Consider the following 20,984-nt stretch of genomic DNA (forward strand, 5'->3'; position numbering starts at 1 on the left):
TCCTCGTTGCCAGCAGCTTTAGTTTTGGAGAAAATCAGCCAAGTTTGCAAATTTCCCACCGGGAACGATGCAGATGGCCAGGGCGAGTGGCCTCAAACTGACCCCAATTTCCCTGGGGAAAATGAAGTCATGTCCCCAGGGTCTGGGTTTCAGATGAAAGCTGGCCTTTGGAGCTCTAAGGACTTGTAAGCTCCTAGTTGCCGGCAGCTTTAGTTGTGGAGGAGAATCCAGCAAAGTGTAAAAATTTCTCACTGCGCACTGCCCTGTTGGCCAGGGCAAATGGCTGCAAATGGAGGCCATTTTGCAGGGGAAAAAGAAGTCCTTTCCCCAGGGTCTGGGTGTCCGATGAAAGGTGGCCTTTGGGGCTCCAGGGACTTGCAGGGTCCTACTTATTGGCAGCTTTCGATTTGGAGAAATGCAGCAAAGATTGCAAATTTCTTGCTGGGCACCACCCTATTGGTCAGGGCGAGAGGCCAGAAATGGAGGCCATTTTCCATGGGGAAAAGAAGTCATTGGCCCAGGGTCTGCGTATCAGATGAAAGGTGGCATCTGGGGCCCTAAGGAGTTGCAGGTTCCTCGTTGCCAGCAGCTTTAGTTTTGGAGAAAATCAGCCATGACTGCAAATTTCCCACCGGGAACGATGCAGATGGCCAGAGCGAGTGGCCTCATACTGATCCGATTTTCCATCCGGACAATGAAGTCATGCCCCCAGGGTCTGGGTGTCAGATGAAAGGTGGACTTTAGGGCTCTAAGGACTTGCAAGCTCCTTGTTGCTGGTAGCTTTAGTTGTGGAGGAATCCAGCAAAGTTTGCAAATTTCTCACTGGGCACTGCCCTGTTGGCCAGGGCAAATGGCTGCAAAGAGAGGTTATTATGCATGGGAAAAAGAAGTCCTTTCCCCAGGGTCTGGGTGTCCGATGAATGGTGGCCTTTGGGGCTGTAAGGACTTCCAGGGTCCTTGTTGCCAGCAGCTTTACTTTTGGAGAAAATCAGCCAAGTTTGCAAATTTCACACCGGGCACGATGCAGATGGCCTGGGTGATTGGCCTCAAACTGACCCCATTTTCCATGGGGAAAAGAAGTCATGTCCCCAAGGTCTGGGTGTCAGATGAAAGGTGGCCTTTAGGGCTCTAAGGACTTGCAAGCTCCTTGTTGCCAGAAGCTTTAGTTTTGGAGGAATGCAGCAAAGTTTACAAATTTCTCAGTGGGCACTGCCCTGTTGGCCTTGGCAAATGGCTGCAAAGAGAGATTATGCATGGGAAAAAGAAGTCCTTTCCCCAGGGTCTGGGTGTCCGATGAAAGGTGGCCTTTGGGGCTCTAAGGACTTGCAGGGTACTACTTATTGGCAGAGTTCGTTTCGGAAAAATCCAGCAAAGGTTACAAATTTCTTGCTAGGCACCACCCTATTGGTCAGGGCGAGAGGCCAGAAATGGAGGCCATTTTCCATGGGGAAAATGAAGTCATTGGCCCAGGGTCTGCGTATCAGAGGAAGGTGGCATCTGGGGCCCTAAGGAGTTGCAGGGTCCTCGTTGCCAGCAGCTTTAGTTTTGGAGAAAATCAGCCATGATTGCAAATTTCACACTGGGCACGATGCAGATGGCCAGGGCGAGTGGCCTCAAACTGACCCCATTTTCCATGGGGAAAATGAAGTCATGTCCCCAGGGTCTGGGTGTCAGATGAAAGGCGGCCTTTGGGGCTCTAACAACTTCCAAGCTCCTTGTTGCCGGCAGCTTTAGTTGTGGAGGAATCCAGCAAAGGGTAAAAATTTCTCACTGGGCACTGTGCTGTTGGCCAGGGCAAATGGCTGCAAATGGAGGCCATTTTGCAGGGGAAAAAGAAGTCCTTTCCCCAGGGTCTGGGTGTCAGATGAAATGTGGCCTTTGGGGCTCTAAGGACTTCCGGGGTCATCGTTGCCAGCAGCTTTACTTTTGGGAAAATCAGCCAAGTTTCCAAATTTCACACCAGGAACGATGCAGATGGCCAGAGCGAGTGGCCTCAAACTGACCTCATTTTCCATGGGGAAAAGAAGTCATGTCCCCAAGGTCTGGGTGTCAGATGAAAGGTGGCCTTTGGGGCTCTAAGGACTTGCAAGCTCCTAGTTGCCAACAGCGTTAGTTGTGCAGGAATCCAGTAATGTTAAAAAAATTCTCACTGGGCACTGCCCTGTTGGCCAGGGCAAATGGCTACAGAGAGAGGCCATTTTGCATGGGAAAAAGAAGTCCTTTCCCCAGGGTCTGGGTGTCAGATGAAATGTGGCCTTTGGGGCTCCAAGGACTTCCAGGGTCCTCCTTGCCAGCCGCTTTACTTTTGGAGAAAATCCGCCAAGGTTGCAAATTTCACACTGGGAACGATGCAGATGGACAGGGCGAGTGGCCTCATACTGATCGGATTTTCCATCCGGACAATGAAGTCATGCCCCCAGGGTGTGGGTGTGTGATGAAAGGTGGACTTTGGGGCTCTAAGGACTTCTGGGGTCCTCAGTGCCAGCAGCTTTAGTTTTGGAGAAAATCAGCCAAGTTTGCAAATTTCACACCGGGAACAATGCAGATGGCCTGGGTGATTGGCCTCAAACTGACCCCATTTTCCATGGGGAAAATGAAGTCATGTCCCCAGGGTCTGGGTGTCAGAGGAAAGGTGGCCTTTGGGGCTCGAAGGACTTGCAAGCTCCTTGTTGCCAACAGCGTTATTCCTGCAGAAATCCAGCAAAGTGTAAAAATTTCTCACTGGGCACTGCCCTGTTGGCCAGGGCAAATGGCTGCAAATTGAGGCCATTTCCCATGGGGAAAATGAAGTCATTGGCCCAGGGTCTGCGTATCAGATGAAAGGTGGCATCTGGGGCCCTAAGGAGTTCAGGGTCCTCGTTGCCAGCAGCTTTAGTTTTGGAGAAAATCAGCCAAGTTTGCAAATTTCCCACCGGGAACGATGCAGATGGCCAGGGCGAGTGGCCTCAAACTGACCCCAATTTCCCTGGGGAAAATGAAGTCATGTCCCCAGGGTCTGGGTTTCAGATGAAAGCTGGCCTTTGGAGCTCTAAGGACTTGTAAGCTCCTAGTTGCCGGCAGCTTTAGTTGTGGAGGAGAATCCAGCAAAGTGTAAAAATTTCTCACTGCGCACTGCCCTGTTGGCCAGGGCAAATGGCTGCAAATGGAGGCCATTTTGCAGGGGAAAAAGAAGTCCTTTCCCCAGGGTCTGGGTGTCCGATGAAAGGTGGCCTTTGGGGCTCCAGGGACTTGCAGGGTCCTACTTATTGGCAGCTTTCGATTTGGAGAAATGCAGCAAAGATTGCAAATTTCTTGCTGGGCACCACCCTATTGGTCAGGGCGAGAGGCCAGAAATGGAGGCCATTTTCCATGGGGAAAATGAAGTCATTGGCCCAGGGTCTGCGTATCAGATGAAAGGTGGCATCTGGGGCCCTAAGGAGTTGCAGGTTCCTCGTTGCCAGCAGCTTTAGTTTTGGAGAAAATCAGCCATGACTGCAAATTTCCCACCGGGAACGATGCAGATGGCCAGAGCGAGTGGCCTCATACTGATCCGATTTTCCATCCGGACAATGAAGTCATGCCCCCAGGGTCTGGGTGTCAGATGAAAGGTGGACTTTAGGGCTCTAAGGACTTGCAAGATCCTTGTTGCTGGTAGCTTTAGTTGTGGAGGAATCCAGCAAAGTTTGCAAATTTCTCACTGGGCACTGCCCTGTTGGCCAGGGCAAATGGCTGCAAAGAGAGGTTATTATGCATGGGAAAAAGAAGTCCTTTCCCCAGGGTCTGGGTGTCCGATGAAAGGTGGCCTTTGGGGCTGTAAGGACTTCCAGGGTCCTTGTTGCCAGCAGCTTTACTTTTGGAGAAAATCAGCCAAGTTTGCAAATTTCACACCGGGCACGATGCAGATGGCCTGGGTGATTGGCCTCAAACTGACCCCATTTTCCATGGGGAAAAGAAGTCATGTCCCCAAGGTCTGGGTGTCAGATGAAAGGTGGCCTTTAGGGCTCTAAGGACTTGCAAGCTCCTTGTTGCCAGAAGCTTTAGTTTTGGAGGAATGCAGCAAAGTTTACAAATTTCTCAGTGGGCACTGCCCTGTTGGCCTTGGCAAATGGCTGCAAAGAGAGATTATGCATGGGAAAAAGAAGTCCTTTCCCCAGGGTCTGGGTGTCCGATGAAAGGTGGCCTTTGGGGCTCTAAGGACTTGCAGGGTACTACTTATTGGCAGAGTTCGTTTCGGAAAAATCCAGCAAAGGTTACAAATTTCTTGCTAGGCACCACCCTATTGGTCAGGGCGAGAGGCCAGAAATGGAGGCCATTTTCCATGGGGAAAATGAAGTCATTGGCCCAGGGTCTGCGTATCAGAGGAAGGTGGCATCTGGGGCCCTAAGGAGTTGCAGGGTCCTCGTTGCCAGCAGCTTTAGTTTTGGAGAAAATCAGCCATGATTGCAAATTTCACACTGGGCACGATGCAGATGGCCAGGGCGAGTGGCCTCAAACTGACCCCATTTTCCATGGGGAAAATGAAGTCATGTCCCCAGGGTCTGGGTGTCAGATGAAAGGCGGCCTTTGGGGCTCTAACAACTTCCAAGCTCCTTGTTGCCGGCAGCTTTAGTTGTGGAGGAATCCAGCAAAGGGTAAAAATTTCTCACTGGGCACTGTGCTGTTGGCCAGGGCAAATGGCTGCAAATGGAGGCCATTTTGCAGGGGAAAAAGAAGTCCTTTCCCCAGGGTCTGGGTGTCAGATGAAATGTGGCCTTTGGGGCTCTAAGGACTTCCGGGGTCATCGTTGCCAGCAGCTTTACTTTTGGGAAAATCAGCCAAGTTTCCAAATTTCACACCAGGAACGATGCAGATGGCCAGAGCGAGTGGCCTCAAACTGACCTCATTTTCCATGGGGAAAAGAAGTCATGTCCCCAAGGTCTGGGTGTCAGATGAAAGGTGGCCTTTGGGGCTCTAAGGACTTGCAAGCTCCTAGTTGCCAACAGCGTTAGTTGTGCAGGAATCCAGTAATGTTAAAAAAATTCTCACTGGGCACTGCCCTGTTGGCCAGGGCAAATGGCTACAGAGAGAGGCCATTTTGCATGGGAAAAAGAAGTCCTTTCCCCAGGGTCTGGGTGTCAGATGAAATGTGGCCTTTGGGGCTCCAAGGACTTCCAGGGTCCTCCTTGCCAGCCGCTTTACTTTTGGAGAAAATCCGCCAAGGTTGCAAATTTCACACTGGGAACGATGCAGATGGACAGGGCGAGTGGCCTCATACTGATCCGATTTTCCATCCGGACAATGAAGTCATGCCCCCAGGGTCTGGGTGTGTGATGAAAGGTGGACTTTGGGGCTCTAAGGACTTCTGGGGTCCTCAGTGCCAGCAGCTTTAGTTTTGGAGAAAATCAGCCAAGTTTGCAAATTTCACACCGGGAACAATGCAGATGGCCTGGGTGATTGGCCTCAAACTGACCCCATTTTCCATGGGGAAAATGAAGTCATGTCCCCAGGGTCTGGGTGTCAGAGGAAAGGTGGCCTTTGGGGCTCGAAGGACTTGCAAGCTCCTTGTTGCCAACAGCGTTATTCCTGCAGAAATCCAGCAAAGTGTAAAAATTTCTCACTGGGCACTGCCCTGTTGGCCAGGGCAAATGGCTGCAAATTGAGGCCATTTCCCATGGGGAAAATGAAGTCATTGGCCCAGGGTCTGCGTATCAGATGAAAGGTGGCATCTGGGGCCCTAAGGAGTTCAGGGTCCTCGTTGCCAGCAGCTTTAGTTTTGGAGAAAATCAGCCAAGTTTGCAAATTTCCCACCGGGAACGATGCAGATGGCCAGGGCGAGTGGCCTCAAACTGACCCCAATTTCCCTGGGGAAAATGAAGTCATGTCCCCAGGGTCTGGGTTTCAGATGAAAGCTGGCCTTTGGAGCTCTAAGGACTTGTAAGCTCCTAGTTGCCGGCAGCTTTAGTTGTGGAGGAGAATCCAGCAAAGTGTAAAAATTTCTCACTGCGCACTGCCCTGTTGGCCAGGGCAAATGGCTGCAAATGGAGGCCATTTTGCAGGGGAAAAAGAAGTCCTTTCCCCAGGGTCTGGGTGTCCGATGAAAGGTGGCCTTTGGGGCTCCAGGGACTTGCAGGGTCCTACTTATTGGCAGCTTTCGATTTGGAGAAATGCAGCAAAGATTGCAAATTTCTTGCTGGGCACCACCCTATTGGTCAGGGCGAGAGGCCAGAAATGGAGGCCATTTTCCATGGGGAAAATGAAGTCATTGGCCCAGGGTCTGCGTATCAGATGAAAGGTGGCATCTGGGGCCCTAAGGAGTTGCAGGTTCCTCGTTGCCAGCAGCTTTAGTTTTGGAGAAAATCAGCCATGACTGCAAATTTCCCACCGGGAACGATGCAGATGGCCAGAGCGAGTGGCCTCATACTGATCCGATTTTCCATCCGGACAATGAAGTCATGCCCCCAGGGTCTGGGTGTCAGATGAAAGGTGGACTTTAGGGCTCTAAGGACTTGCAAGATCCTTGTTGCTGGTAGCTTTAGTTGTGGAGGAATCCAGCAAAGTTTGCAAATTTCTCACTGGGCACTGCCCTGTTGGCCAGGGCAAATGGCTGCAAAGAGAGGTTATTATGCATGGGAAAAAGAAGTCCTTTCCCCAGGGTCTGGGTGTCCGATGAAAGGTGGCCTTTGGGGCTGTAAGGACTTCCAGGGTCCTTGTTGCCAGCAGCTTTACTTTTGGAGAAAATCAGCCAAGTTTGCAAATTTCACACCGGGCACGATGCAGATGGCCTGGGTGATTGGCCTCAAACTGACCCCATTTTCCATGGGGAAAAGAAGTCATGTCCCCAAGGTCTGGGTGTCAGATGAAAGGTGGCCTTTAGGGCTCTAAGGACTTGCAAGCTCCTAGTTGCTGGCAGCTTTAGTTTTGGAGGAATGCAGCAAAGTTTACAAATTTCTCAGTGGGCACTGCCCTGTTGGCCTTGGCAAATGGCTGCAAAGAGAGATTATGCATGGGAAAAAGAAGTCCTTTCCCCAGGGTCTGGGTGTCCGATGAAAGGTGGCCTTTGGGGCTCTAAGGACTTGCAGGGTACTACTTATTGGCAGAGTTCGTTTCGGAAAAATCCAGCAAAGGTTACAAATTTCTTGCTAGGCACCACCCTATTGGTCAGGGCGAGAGGCCAGAAATGGAGGCCATTTTCCATGGGGAAAATGAAGTCATTGGCCCAGGGTCTGCGTATCAGAGGAAGGTGGCATCTGGGGCCCTAAGGAGTTGCAGGGTCCTCGTTGCCAGCAGCTTTAGTTTTGGAGAAAATCAGCCATGATTGCAAATTTCACACTGGGCACGATGCAGATGGCCAGGGCGAGTGGCCTCAAACTGACCCCATTTTCCATGGGGAAAATGAAGTCATGTCCCCAGGGTCTGGGTGTCAGATGAAAGGCGGCCTTTGGGGCTCTAACAACTTCCAAGCTCCTTGTTGCCGGCAGCTTTAGTTGTGGAGGAATCCAGCAAAGGGTAAAAATTTCTCACTGGGCACTGTGCTGTTGGCCAGGGCAAATGGCTGCAAATGGAAGCCATTTCCCATGGGGAAAATGAAGTCCTTTCCCCAGGGTCTGCGTATCAGATGAAAGGTGGCATCTGGGGCCCTAAGGGGTTCCGGGGTCCTCGTTGCCAGCAGCTATAGTTTTGGAGAAAATCAGCCAAGTTTCCAAATTTCCCACCGGGAACGATGCAGATGGGCAGGGCGAAAGGCCTCAAACTGACCCCATTTTCCCTGGGGAAAATGAAGTCATGTCCCCAGTGTCTGGGTGTCAGATGAAAGGTGGCCTTTGGGGCTCTAAGGACTTGCAAGCTCCTAGTTGCCGGCAGCTTTAGTTGTGGAGGAATCCAGCAAAGTTTGCAAATTTCTCACTGGGCACTGCCCTGTTGGCCAGGGCAAATGGCTACAAAGAGAGGTCATTTTGCATGGGAAAAAGAAGTCCTTTCCCCAGGGTCTGGGTGTCAGATGAAAGGTGGCCCTTGGGGCTGTAAGGACTTCCAGGGTCCTCCTTGCCAGCAGCTTTGATTTTGGAGAAAATCAGCCATGATTGCAAATTTCACACCGGGAACGATGCAGATTTTTCCATGGGAAAAATGTCCTTTCCTCAGGGTCTCAGTAGTATGTTCAAGGTGGCCTTTGAGGCTCTAAGTACTTACAGGATCCTAGTTGCTCCCAGCTTTACTTTTGGAAAAATCCAGCAAAGATTTGGTAATTCTAGCTTGGCTCCCCACGTTCTGCCAGGGTGAGTGGCTGCAAAGAGAGGCCATTTTACAGGGGAAAAAGAAGTCCTTTCCCCAGGGTCTGGGTGTCCGATGAAAGGTGGCCTTTGGGGCTGTAAGGACTTCCAGGGTCCTTGTTGCCAGCAGCTTTATTTTGGAGAAAATCAGCCAAGTTTCCAAATTTCACACCGGGCACGATGCAGATGGCCAGGGCGAGTGGCCTGAAACTGACCCTAGTTTCCCTGGGGAAAATGAAGTCATGTCCCCAGGGTCTGGGTGTGAGATAAAAGGTGGCCCTTTGGGCTCTAAGGACTTGCAAGCTCCTAGTTGCCAGCAGCTTTAGTTGTGGAGGAGAATCCAGCAAAGTGTAAAAATTTCTCACTGCGCACTGCCCTGTTGGCCAGGGCAAATGGCTGCAAATGGAGGCCATTTTGCAGGGGAAAAAGAAGTCCTTTCCCCAGGGTCTGGGTGTCCGATGAAAGGTGGCCTTTGGGGCTCTAAGGACTTGCAGGGTACTACTTACTGGCAGATTTAGATTTGGAGAAATCCAGCAAAGATTGCAAATTTCTTGCTGGTAACCACCCTATTGGTCTGGGCGAGAGGCCAGAAATGGAGGCCATTTTCCATGGGGAAAATGAAGTCATTGGCCCAGGGTCTGCGTATCAGATGAAAGGTGGCATCTGGGGCCCTAAGGAGTTGCAGGTTCCTCGTTGCCAGCAGCTTTAGTTTTGGAGAAAATCCCCCATGACTGCAAATTTCCCACCGGGAACGATGCAGATGGCCAGAGCGAGTGGCCTCATACTGATCCGATTTTCCATCCGGACAATGAAGTCATGCCCCCAGGGTCTGGGTGTCAGATGAAAGGTGGACTTTAGGGCTCTAAGGACTTGCAAGCTCCTTGTTGCTGGTAGCTTTAGTTGTGGAGGAATCCAGCAAAGTTTGCAAATTTCTCACTGGGCACTGCCCTGTTGGCCAGGGCAAATGGCTGCAAAGAGAGGTTATTATGCATGGGAAAAAGAAGTCCTTTCCCCAGGGTCTGGGTGTCAGATGAAAGGTGGCCTTTGGGGCTGTAAGGACTTCCAGGGTCCTTGTTGCCAGCAGCTTTACTTTTGGAGAAAATCAGCCAAGTTTGCAAATTTCACACCGGGCACGATGCAGATGGCCTGGGTGATTGGCCTCAAACTGACCCCATTTTCCATGGGGAAAAGAAGTCATGTCCCCAAGGTCTGGGTGTCAGATGAAAGGTGGCCTTTAGGGCTCTAAGGACTTGCAAGCTCCTTGTTGCCAGAAGCTTTAGTTTTGGAGGAATGCAGCAAAGTTTACAAATTTCTCAGTGGGCACTGCCCTGTTGGCCTTGGCAAATGGCTGCAAAGAGAGATTATGCATGGGAAAAAGAAGTCCTTTCCCCAGGGTCTGGGTGTCCGATGAAAGGTGGCCTTTGGGGCTCTAAGGACTTGCAGGGTACTACTTATTGGCAGAGTTCGTTTCGGAAAAATCCAGCAAAGGTTACAAATTTCTTGCTAGGCACCACCCTATTGGTCAGGGCGAGAGGCCAGAAATGGAGGCCATTTTCCATGGGGAAAATGAAGTCATTGGCCCAGGGTCTGCGTATCAGAGGAAGGTGGCATCTGGGGCCCTAAGGAGTTGCAGGGTCCTCGTTGCCAGCAGCTTTAGTTTTGGAGAAAATCAGCCATGATTGCAAATTTCACACTGGGCACGATGCAGATGGCCAGGGCGAGTGGCCTCAAACTGACCCCATTTTCCATGGGGAAAATGAAGTCATGTCCCCAGGGTCTGGGTGTCAGATGAAAGGTGGCCTTTGGGGCTCTAACAACTTCCAAGCTCCTTGTTGCCGGCAGCTTTAGTTGTGGAGGAATCCAGCAAAGGGTAAAAATTTCTCACTGGGCACTGTGCTGTTGGCCAGGGCAAATGGCTGCAAATGGAAGCCATTTCCCATGGGGAAAATGAAGTCCTTTCCCCAGGGTCTGCGTATCAGATGAAAGGTGGCATCTGGGGCCCTAAGGAGTTCCGGGGTCCTCGTTGCCAGCAGCTTTAGTTTTGGAGAAAATCAGCCAAGTTTCCAAATTTCACACCGGGAACGATGCAGATGGGCAGGGCGAAAGGCCTCAAACTGACCCCATTTTCCCTGGGGAAAATGAAGTCATGTCCCCAGTGTCTGGGTGTCAGATGAAAGGTGGCCTTTGGGGCTCTAAGGACTTGCAAGCTCCTAGTTGCCGGCAGCTTTAGTTGTGGAGGAATCCAGCAAAGTTTGCAAATTTCTCACTGGGCACTGCCCTGTTGGCCAGGGCAAATGGCTACAAAGAGAGGTCATTTTGCATGGGAAAAAGAAGTCCTTTCCCCAGGGTCTGGGTGTCAGATGAAATGTGGCCTTTGGGGCTCCAAGGACTTCCAGGGTCCTCCTTGCCAGCCGCTTTACTTTTGGAGAAAATCCGCCAAGGTTGCAAATTTCACACCGGGAACGATGCAGATGGCCAGAGCGAGTGGCCTCATACTGATCCGATTTTCCATCTGGACAATGAAGTCATGCCCCCAGGGTCTGGGTGTGTGATGAAAGGTGGACTTTGGGGCTCTAAGGACTTCCGGGGTCCTCGTTGCCAGCAGCTTTAGTTTTGGAGAAAATCAGCCAAGTTTGCAAATTTCACACCGGGAACGATGCAGATGGCCTGGGTGATTGGCCTCAAACTGACCCCATTTTCCATGGGGAAAATGAAGTCATGTCCCCAGGGTCTGGGTGTCAGAGGAAAGGTGGCCTTTGGGGCTCGAAGGACTTGCAAGCTCCTTGTTGCCAACAGCGTTAGTCCTGCAGAAATCCAGCAAAGTGTAAAAATTTCTCACTGGGCACTGCCCTGTTGGCCAGGGCAAATGGCTGCAAATTGAGGCCATTTCCCATGGGGAAAATGAAGTCATTGGCCCAGGGTCTGCGTATCAGATGAAGGGTGGCATCTGGGGCCCTAAGGAGTTCAGGGTCCTCGTTGCCTGCAGCTTTAGTTTTGGAGAAAATCAGCCAAGTTTGCAAATTTCCCACCGGGAACGATGCAGATGGCCAGGGCGAGTGGCCTCAAACTGACCCCAATTTCCCTGGGGAAAATGAAGTCATGTCCCCAGGGTCTGGGTTTCAGATGAAAGCTGGCCTTTGGAGCTCTAAGGACTTGTAAGCTCCTAGTTGCCGGCAGCTTTAGTTGTGGAGGAGAATCCAGCAAAGTGAAAAAATTTCTCACTGCGCACTGCCCTGTTGGCCAGGGCAAATGGCTGCAAATGGAGGCCATTTTGCAGGGGAAAAAGAAGTCCTTTCCCCAGGGTCTGGGTGTCAGATGAAATGTGGCCTTTGGGGCTCTAAGGACTTCCGGGGTCATCGTTGCCAGCAGCTTTACTTTTGGGAAAATCAGCCAAGTTTAGAAATTTCACACCGGGAACGATGCAGATGGCCAGAGCGAGTGGCCTCAAACTGACCTCATTTTCCATGGGGAAAAGAAGTCATGTCCCCAAGGTCTGGGTGTCAGATGAAAGGTGGCCTTTGGGGCTCTAAGGACTTGCAAGCTCCTAGTTGCCGGCAGCTTTAGTTGTGGAGGAATCCAGCAAAGTTTGCAAATTTCTCACTGGGCACTGCCCTGTTGGCCAGGGCAAATGGCTACAAAGAGAGGTCATTTTGCATGGGAAAAAGAAGTCCTTTCCCCAGGGTCTGGGTGTCCGATGAAAGGTGGCCTTTGGGGCTCCAGGGACTTGCAGGGTCCTACTTATTGGCAGCTTTCGATTTGGAGAAATGCAGCAAAGATTGCAAATTTCTTGCTGGGCACCACCCTATTGGTCAGGGCGAGAGGCCAGAAATGGAGGCCATTTTCCATGGGGAAAAGAAGTCATTGGCCCAGGGTCTGCGTATCAGATGAAAGGTGTCATCTGGGGCCCTAAGGAGCTGCAGGTTCCTCCTTGCCAGAAGCTTTAGTTTTGGAGAAAATCAGCCATGATTGCAAATTTCACACCGGGAACGATGCAGATGGACAGGGCGAGCGGCCTCAAACTGAGACCATTTTCCATGGGGAAAATGAAGTCATGTCCCCAGGGTCTGGGTGTGAGATAAAAGGTGGCCTTTGGGGCTCTAAGGACTTGCAAGCTCCTAGTTGCCAACAGCGTTAATTGTGCAGGAATCCAGTAATGTTAAAAAAATTCTCACTGGGCACTGCCCTGTTGGCCAGGGCAAATGGCTACAAAGAGAGGCCATTTTGCATGGGAAAAAGAAGTCCTTTCCCCAGGGTCTGGGTGTCAGATGAAAGGTGGCCATGGGGCTCTATGGATTCCCAGGGTCCTCGTTGCCAGCAGCTTTACTTTTGGGAAAATCAGCCAAGTTTGCAAATTTCCCACCGGGCACGATTCAGATGGCCAGGGCGAGTGGCCTCAAACTGACCCCATTTTCCATGGGGAAAAGAAGTCATGTCCCCAAGGTCTGGGTGTCAGATGAAAGGTGGACTTTAGGGCTCTAAGGACTTGTAAGCTCCTAGTTGCCGGCAGCTTTAGTTGTGGAGGAGAATCCAGCAAAGTTTGCAAATTTCTCTGGGCATGGGCACTGCCCTGTTGGCTAGGGCAAATGGCTGCAAAGAGAGGTTATTATGCATGGGAAAAAGAAGTCCTTTCCCCAGGGTCTGGGTGTCCGATGAAAGGTGGCCTTTGGGGCTGTAAGGACTTCCAGGGTCCTTGTTGCCAGCAGCTTTACTTTTGGAGAAAATCAGCCAAGTTTTCAAATTTCACACTGGGAACGATGCAGATGGACAGGGCGAGCGGCCTCAATCTGAGACCATTTTCCATGGGGAAAATGAAGTCATGTCCCCAGGGTCTGGGTGTGAGATAAAAGGTGGCCTTTGGGGCTCTAAGGACTTGTAAGCTCCTAGTTGCCGGCAGCTTTAGTTGTGGAGGAATCCAGCAAAGTGTAAAAATTTCTAACTGGGCACTGCCCTGTTGGCCAGGGCAAATGGCTGCAAATGGAGGCCATTTTGCATGGGAAAAAGAAGTCCTTTCCCCAGGGTCTGGGTGTCAGATGAAATGTGGCCTTTGGGGCTCCAAGGACTTCCAGGGTCCTCGTTGCCAGCAGCATTACTTTTGGAGAAAATCAGCCATGTTTGCAAATTTCACACTGGGAACGATGCAGATGGCCTGGGTGATTGGCCTCAAACTGACCCCATTTTCCATGGGGAAAAGAAGTCATGTCCCCAAGGTCTGGGTGTCAGATGAAAGGTGGCCTTTAGGGCTCTAAGGACTTGCAAGCTCCTTGTTGCTGGCAGCTTTAGTTTTGGAGGAATCCAGAAAAGTTTGCAAATTTCTCACTGGGCACTGCCCTGTTGGCTAGGGCAAATGGCTGCAAATGGAGGCTATTTTGCATGGGAAAAAGAAGTCCTTTCCCCCGGGTCTGGGTGTCCGATGAAAGGTGGCCTTTGGGGCTCCAAGGACTTCCAGGGTCCTTGTTGCCAGCAGCTTTACTTTTGGAGAAAATCAGCCAAGTTTGCAAATTTCACACCGGGCACGATGCAGATGGCCAGGGCGAGTGGCCTCAAACTGACCCCAATTTCCCTGGGGAAAATGAAGTCAAGTCCCCAGGGTCTGGGTGTGAGATAAAAGGTGGCCTTTGGGGCTCTAAGGACTCTCATGCTCCTAGTTGCCGGCAGCTTTAGTTGTGGAGGAATCCAGCAAAGTGAAAAAATTTCTCACTGCGCACTGCCCTGTTGGCCAGGGCAATTGGCTACAAAGAGAGGCCATTTTGCATGGGAAAAAGAAGTCCTTTCCCAAGGGTCTGGGTGTCAGATGAAATGTGGCCTTTGGGGCTCCAAGGACTTCCAGGGTCCTCGTTGCCAGCAGCATTACTTTTGGAGAAAATCAGCCAAGTTTGCAAATTTCACACCGGGAACGATGCAGATGGCCTGGGTGATTGGCCTCAAACTGACCCCATTTTCCATGGGGAAAAGAAGTCATGTCCCCAAGGTCTGGGTGTCTGATGAAAGTTGGACTTTAGGGCTCTAAGGATTTGCAAGCTCCTAGTTGCTGGCAGCTTTAGTTTTGGAGGAATCCAGCAAAGTTTGCAAATTTCTCACTGGGCACTGCCCTGTTGGCCAGGGCAAATGGCTGCAAATGGAGGCCATTTTGCAGGGGAAAAAGAAGTCCTTTCCCCAGGGTCTGGGTGTCCGATGAAAGGTGGCCTTTGGGGCTCCAGGGACTTGCAGGGTCCTACTTATTGGCAGCTTTAGATTTGGAGAAATCCAGCAAAGATTGCAAATTTCTTGCTGGGCACCACCCTATTGGTCAGGGCGAGAGGCCAGAAATGGAGGCCATTTTCCATGGGGAAAATGAAGTCCTTTCCCCAGGGTCTGTGTATCAGATGAAAGGTGGCATCTGGGGCCCTAAGGAGTTGCAGGGTCCTCGTTGACAGCAGCTTTAGTTTTGGAGAAAATCAGCCATGATTGCAAATTTCACACCGGGAACAATGCAGATGGCCTGGGTGATTGGCCTCAAACTGACCTCAATTTCCCTGGGGAAAATGAAGTCATGTCCCCAGGGTCTGGGTGTCAGATGAAAGGTGGCCTTTGGAGCTCGAAGGACTTGCAAGCTCCTTGTTGCCAACAGCGTTATTCCTGCAGAAATCCAGCAAAGTGTAAAAATTTCTCACTGGGCACTGCCCTGTTGGCCAGGGCAAATGGCTGCAAATGGAGGCCATTTTCCATGGGGAAAATGAAGTCATTGGCCCAGGGTCTGCGTATCAGACGAAAGGTGGCATCTGGGGCCCAAAGGAGTTGCAGGCTCCTCGATGCCAGCAGCTTTCGTTTTGGAGAAAATCAGCCAAGTTTGCAAATTTCCCACCGGGCACGATGCAGATGGCCAGGGCGAGTGGCCTCAAACTGACCCCATTTTCCATGGGGAAAATGAAGTCATGTCCCCAGGGTCTGGGTGTCAGATGAAAGGCGGCCTTTGGGGCTCTAACAACTTCCAAGCTCCTTGTTGCCGGCAGCTTTAGTTGTGGAGGAATCCAGCAAAGGGTAAAAATTTCTCACTGGGCACTGTGCTGTTGGCCAGGGCAAATGGCTGCAAATGGAAGCCATTTCCCATGGGGAAAATGAAGTCCTTTCCCCAGGGTCTGCGTATCAGATGAAAGGTGGCATCTGGGGCCCTAAGGAGTTCCGGGGTCCTCGTTGCCAGCAGCTATAGTTTTGGAGAAAATCAGCCAAGTTTCCAAATTTCCCACCGGGAACGATGCAGATGGGCAGGGCGAAAGGCCTCAAACTGACCCCATTTTCCCTGGGGAAAATGAAGTCATGTCCCCAGTGTCTGGGTGTCAGATGAAAGGTGGCCTTTGGGGCTCTAAGGACTTGCAAGCTCCTAGTTGCCCGCAGCTTTAGTTGTGGAGGAATCCAGCAAAGTTTGCAAATTTCTCACTGGGCACTGCCCTGTTGGCCAGGGCAAATGGCTACAAAGAGAGGTCATTTTGCATGGGAAAAAGAAGTCCTTTCCCCAGGGTCTGGGTGTCCGATGAAAGGTGGCCCTTGGGGCTGTAAGGACTTCCAGGGTCCTCCTTGCCAGCAGCTTTGATTTTGGAGAAAATCAGCCATGATTGCAAATTTCACACCGGGAACGATGCAGATTTTTCCATGGGAAAAATGTCCTTTCCTCAGGGTCTCAGTACTATGTTCAAGGTGGCCTTTGAGGCTCTAAGTACTTACAGGATCCTAGTTGCTCCCAGCTTTACTTTTGGAAAAATCCAGCAAAGATTTGGTAATTCTAGCTTGGCTCCCCACGTTCTGCCAGGGTGAGTGGCTGCAAAGAGAGGCCATTTTGCAGGGGAAAAAGAAGTCCTTTCCCCAGGGTCTGGGTGTCCGATGAAAGGTGGCCTTTGGGGCTGTAAGGACTTCCAGGGTCCTTGTTGCCAGCAGCTTTATTTTGGAGAAAATCAGCCAAGTTTCCAAATTTCACACCGGGCACGATGCAGATGGCCAGGGCGAGTGGCCTGAAACTGACCCTAGTTTCCCTGGGGAAAATGAAGTCATGTCCCCAGGGTCTGGGTGTGAGATAAAAGGTGGCCCTTTGGGCTCTAAGGACTTGCAAGCTCCTAGTTGCCAGCAGCTTTAGTTGTGGAGGAGAATCCAGCAAAGTGTAAAAATTTCTCACTGCGCACTGCCCTGTTGGCCAGGGCAAATGGCTGCAAATGGAGGCCATTTTGCAGGGGAAAAAGAAGTCCTTTCCCCAGGGTCTGGGTGTCCGATGAAAGGTGGCCTTTGGGGCTCTAAGGACTTGCAGGGTACTACTTACTGGCAGATTTAGATTTGGAGAAATCCAGCAAAGATTGCAAATTTCTTGCTGGTAACCACCCTATTGGTCTGGGCGAGAGGCCAGAAATGGAGGCCATTTTCCATGGGGAAAATGAAGTCATTGGCCCAGGGTCTGCGTATCAGATGAAAGGTGGCATCTGGGGCCCTAAGGAGTTGCAGGTTCCTCGTTGCCAGCAGCTTTAGTTTTGGAGAAAATCAGCCATGACTGCAAATTTCCCACCGGGAACGATGCAGATGGCCAGAGCGAGTGGCCTCATACTGATCCGATTTTCCATCCGGACAATGAAGTCATGCCCCCAGGGTCTGGGTGTCAGATGAAAGGTGGACTTTAGGGCTCTAAGGACTTGCAAGCTCCTTGTTGCTGGTAGCTTTAGTTGTGGAGGAATCCAGCAAAGTTTGCAAATTTCTCACTGGGCACTGCCCTGTTGGCCAGGGCAAATGGCTACAAAGAGAGGTTATTATGCATGGGAAAAAGAAGTCCTTTCCCCAGGGTCTGGGTGTCAGATGAAAGGTGGCCTTTGGGGCTGTAAGGACTTCCAGGGTCCTTGTTGCCAGCAGCTTTACTTTTGGAGAAAATCAGCCAAGTTTGCAAATTTCACACCGGGCACGATGCAGATGGCCTGGGTGATTGGCCTCAAACTGACCCCATTTTCCATGGGGAAAAGAAGTCATGTCCCCAAGGTCTTGGTGTCAGATGAAAGGTGGACTTTAGGGCTTGAAGGACTTGCAAGCTCCTTGTTGCCAGAAGCTTTAGTTTTGGAGGAATGCAGCAAAGTTTACAAATTTCTCAGTGGGCACTGCCCTGTTGGCCTTGGCAAATGGCTGCAAAGAGAGATTATGCATGGGAAAAAGAAGTCCTTTCCCCAGGGTCTGGGTGTCCGATGAAAGGTGGCCTTTGGGGCTCTAAGGACTTGCAGGGTACTACTTATTGGCAGAGTTCGTTTCGGAAAAATCCAGCAAAGGTTACAAATTTCTTGCTAGGCACCACCCTATTGGTCAGGGCGAGAGGCCAGAAATGGAGGCCATTTTCCATGGGGAAAATGAAGTCATTGGCCCAGGGTCTGCGTATCAGAGGAAGGTGGCATCTGGGGCCCTAAGGAGTTGCAGGGTCCTCGTTGCCAGCAGCTTTAGTTTTGGAGAAAATCAGCCATGATTGCAAATTTCACACTGGGCACGATGCAGATGGCCAGGGCGAGTGGCCTCAAACTGACCCCATTTTCCATGGGGAAAATGAAGTCATGTCCCCAGGGTCTGGGTGTCAGATGAAAGGTGGCCTTTGGGGCTCTAACAACTTCCAAGCTCCTTGTTGCCGGCAGCTTTAGTTGTGGAGGAATCCAGCAAAGGGTAAAAATTTCTCACTGGGCACTGTGCTGTTGGCCAGGGCAAATGGCTGCAAATGGAAGCCATTTCCCATGGGGAAAATGAAGTCCTTTCCCCAGGGTCTGCGTATCAGATGAAAGGTGGCATCTGGGGCCCTAAGGAGTTCCGGGGTCCTCGTTGCCAGCAGCTTTAGTTTTGGAGAAAATCAGCCAAGTTTCCAAATTTCACACCGGGAACGATGCAGATGGGCAGGGCGAAAGGCCTCAAACTGACCCCATTTTCCCTGGGGAAAATGAAGTCATGTCCCCAGTGTCTGGGTGTCAGATGAAAGGTGGCCTTTGGGGCTCTAAGGACTTGCAAGCTCCTAGTTGCCGGCAGCTTTAGTTGTGGAGGAATCCAGCAAAGTTTGCAAATTTCTCACTGGGCACTGCCCTGTTGGCCAGGGCAAATGGCTACAAAGAGAGGTCATTTTGCATGGGAAAAAGAAGTCCTTTCCCCAGGGTCTGGGTGTCAGATGAAATGTGGCCTTTGGGGCTCCAAGGACTTCCAGGGTCCTCCTTGCCAGCCGCTTTACTTTTGGAGAAAATCCGCCAAGGTTGCAAATTTCACACCGGGAACGATGCAGATGGCCAGAGCGAGTGGCCTCATACTGATCCGATTTTCCATCTGGACAATGAAGTCATGCCCCCAGGGTCTGGGTGTGTGATGAAAGGTGGACTTTGGGGCTCCAAGGACTTCCGGGGTCCTCGTTGCCAGCAGCTTTAGTTTTGGAGAAAATCAGCCAAGTTTGCAAATTTCACACCGGGAACGATGCAGATGGCCTGGGTGATTGGCCTCAAACTGACCCCATTTTCCATGGGGAAAATGAAGTCATGTCCCCAGGGTCTGGGTGTCAGAGGAAAGGTGGCCTTTGGGGCTCGAAGGACTTGCAAGCTCCTTGTTGCCAACAGCGTTAGTCCTGCAGAAATCCAGCAAAGTGTAAAAATTTCTCACTGGGCACTGCCCTGTTGGCCAGGGCAAATGGCTGCAAATTGAGGCCATTTCCCATGGGGAAAATGAAGTCATTGGCCCAGGGTCTGCGTATCAGATGAAGGGTGGCATCTGGGGCCCTAAGGAGTTCAGGGTCCTCGTTGCCTGCAGCTTTAGTTTTGGAGAAAATCAGCCAAGTTTGCAAATTTCCCACCGGGAACGATGCAGATGGCCAGGGCGAGTGGCCTCAAACTGACCCCAATTTCCCTGGGGAAAATGAAGTCATGTCCCCAGGGTCTGGGTTTCAGATGAAAGCTGGCCTTTGGAGCTCTAAGGACTTGTAAGCTCCTAGTTGCCGGCAGCTTTAGTTGTGGAGGAGAATCCAGCAAAGTGAAAAAATTTCTCACTGCGCACTGCCCTGTTGGCCAGGGCAAATGGCTGCAAATGGAGGCCATTTTGCAGGGGAAAAAGAAGTCCTTTCCCCAGGGTCTGGGTGTCAGATGAAATGTGGCCTTTGGGGCTCTAAGGACTTCCGGGGTCATCGTTGCCAGCAGCTTTACTTTTGGGAAAATCAGCCAAGTTTAGAAATTTCACACCGGGAACGATGCAGATGGCCAGAGCGAGTGGCCTCAAACTGACCTCATTTTCCATGGGGAAAAGAAGTCATGTCCCCAAGGTCTGGGTGTCAGATGAAAGGTGGCCTTTGGGGCTCTAAGGACTTGCAAGCTCCTAGTTGCCGGCAGCTTTAGTTGTGGAGGAATCCAGCAAAGTTTGCAAATTTCTCACTGGGCACTGCCCTGTTGGCCAGGGCAAATGGCTACAAAGAGAGGTCATTTTGCATGGGAAAAAGAAGTCCTTTCCCCAGGGTCTGGGTGTCCGATGAAAGGTGGCCTTTGGGGCTCCAGGGACTTGCAGGGTCCTACTTATTGGCAGCTTTCGATTTGGAGAAATGCAGCAAAGATTGCAAATTTCTTGCTGGGCACCACCCTATTGGTCAGGGCGAGAGGCCAGAAATGGAGGCCATTTTCCATGGGGAAAAGAAGTCATTGGCCCAGGGTCTGCGTATCAGATGAAAGGTGTCATCTGGGGCCCTAAGGAGCTGCAGGTTCCTCCTTGCCAGAAGCTTTAGTTTTGGAGAAAATCAGCCATGATTGCAAATTTCACACCGGGAACGATGCAGATGGACAGGGCGAGCGGCCTCAAACTGAGACCATTTTCCATGGGGAAAATGAAGTCATGTCCCCAGGGTCTGGGTGTGAGATAAAAGGTGGCCTTTGGGGCTCTAAGGACTTGCAAGCTCCTAGTTGCCAACAGCGTTAATTGTGCAGGAATCCAGTAATGTTAAAAAAATTCTCACTGGGCACTGCCCTGTTGGCCAGGGCAAATGGCTACAAAGAGAGGCCATTTTGCATGGGAAAAAGAAGTCCTTTCCCCAGGGTCTGGGTGTCAGATGAAAGGTGGCCATGGGGCTCTATGGATTCCCAGGGTCCTCGTTGCCAGCAGCTTTACTTTTGGGAAAATCAGCCAAGTTTGCAAATTTCCCACCGGGCACGATTCAGATGGCCAGGGCGAGTGGCCTCAAACTGACCCCATTTTCCATGGGGAAAAGAAGTCATGTCCCCAAGGTCTGGGTGTCAGATGAAAGGTGGACTTTAGGGCTCTAAGGACTTGTAAGCTCCTAGTTGCCGGCAGCTTTAGTTGTGGAGGAGAATCCAGCAAAGTTTGCAAATTTCTCTGGGCATGGGCACTGCCCTGTTGGCTAGGGCAAATGGCTGCAAAGAGAGGTTATTATGCATGGGAAAAAGAAGTCCTTTCCCCAGGGTCTGGGTGTCCGATGAAAGGTGGCCTTTGGGGCTGTAAGGACTTCCAGGGTCCTTGTTGCCAGCAGCTTTACTTTTGGAGAAAATCAGCCAAGTTTTCAAATTTCACACTGGGAACGATGCAGATGGACAGGGCGAGCGGCCTCAATCTGAGACCATTTTCCATGGGGAAAATGAAGTCATGTCCCCAGGGTCTGGGTGTGAGATAAAAGGTGGCCTTTGGGGCTCTAAGGACTTGTAAGCTCCTAGTTGCCGGCAGCTTTAGTTGTGGAGGAATCCAGCAAAGTGTAAAAATTTCTAACTGGGCACTGCCCTGTTGGCCAGGGCAAATGGCTGCAAATGGAGG

The sequence above is a fragment of the Agelaius tricolor genome, unplaced genomic scaffold (genome assembly GCF_023055355.1).
Source record: "Agelaius tricolor isolate 1412-34295 unplaced genomic scaffold, bAgeTri1.0.p SCAF_20, whole genome shotgun sequence".
NCBI classification, from domain to species: domain Eukaryota; kingdom Metazoa; phylum Chordata; class Aves; order Passeriformes; family Icteridae; genus Agelaius; species Agelaius tricolor.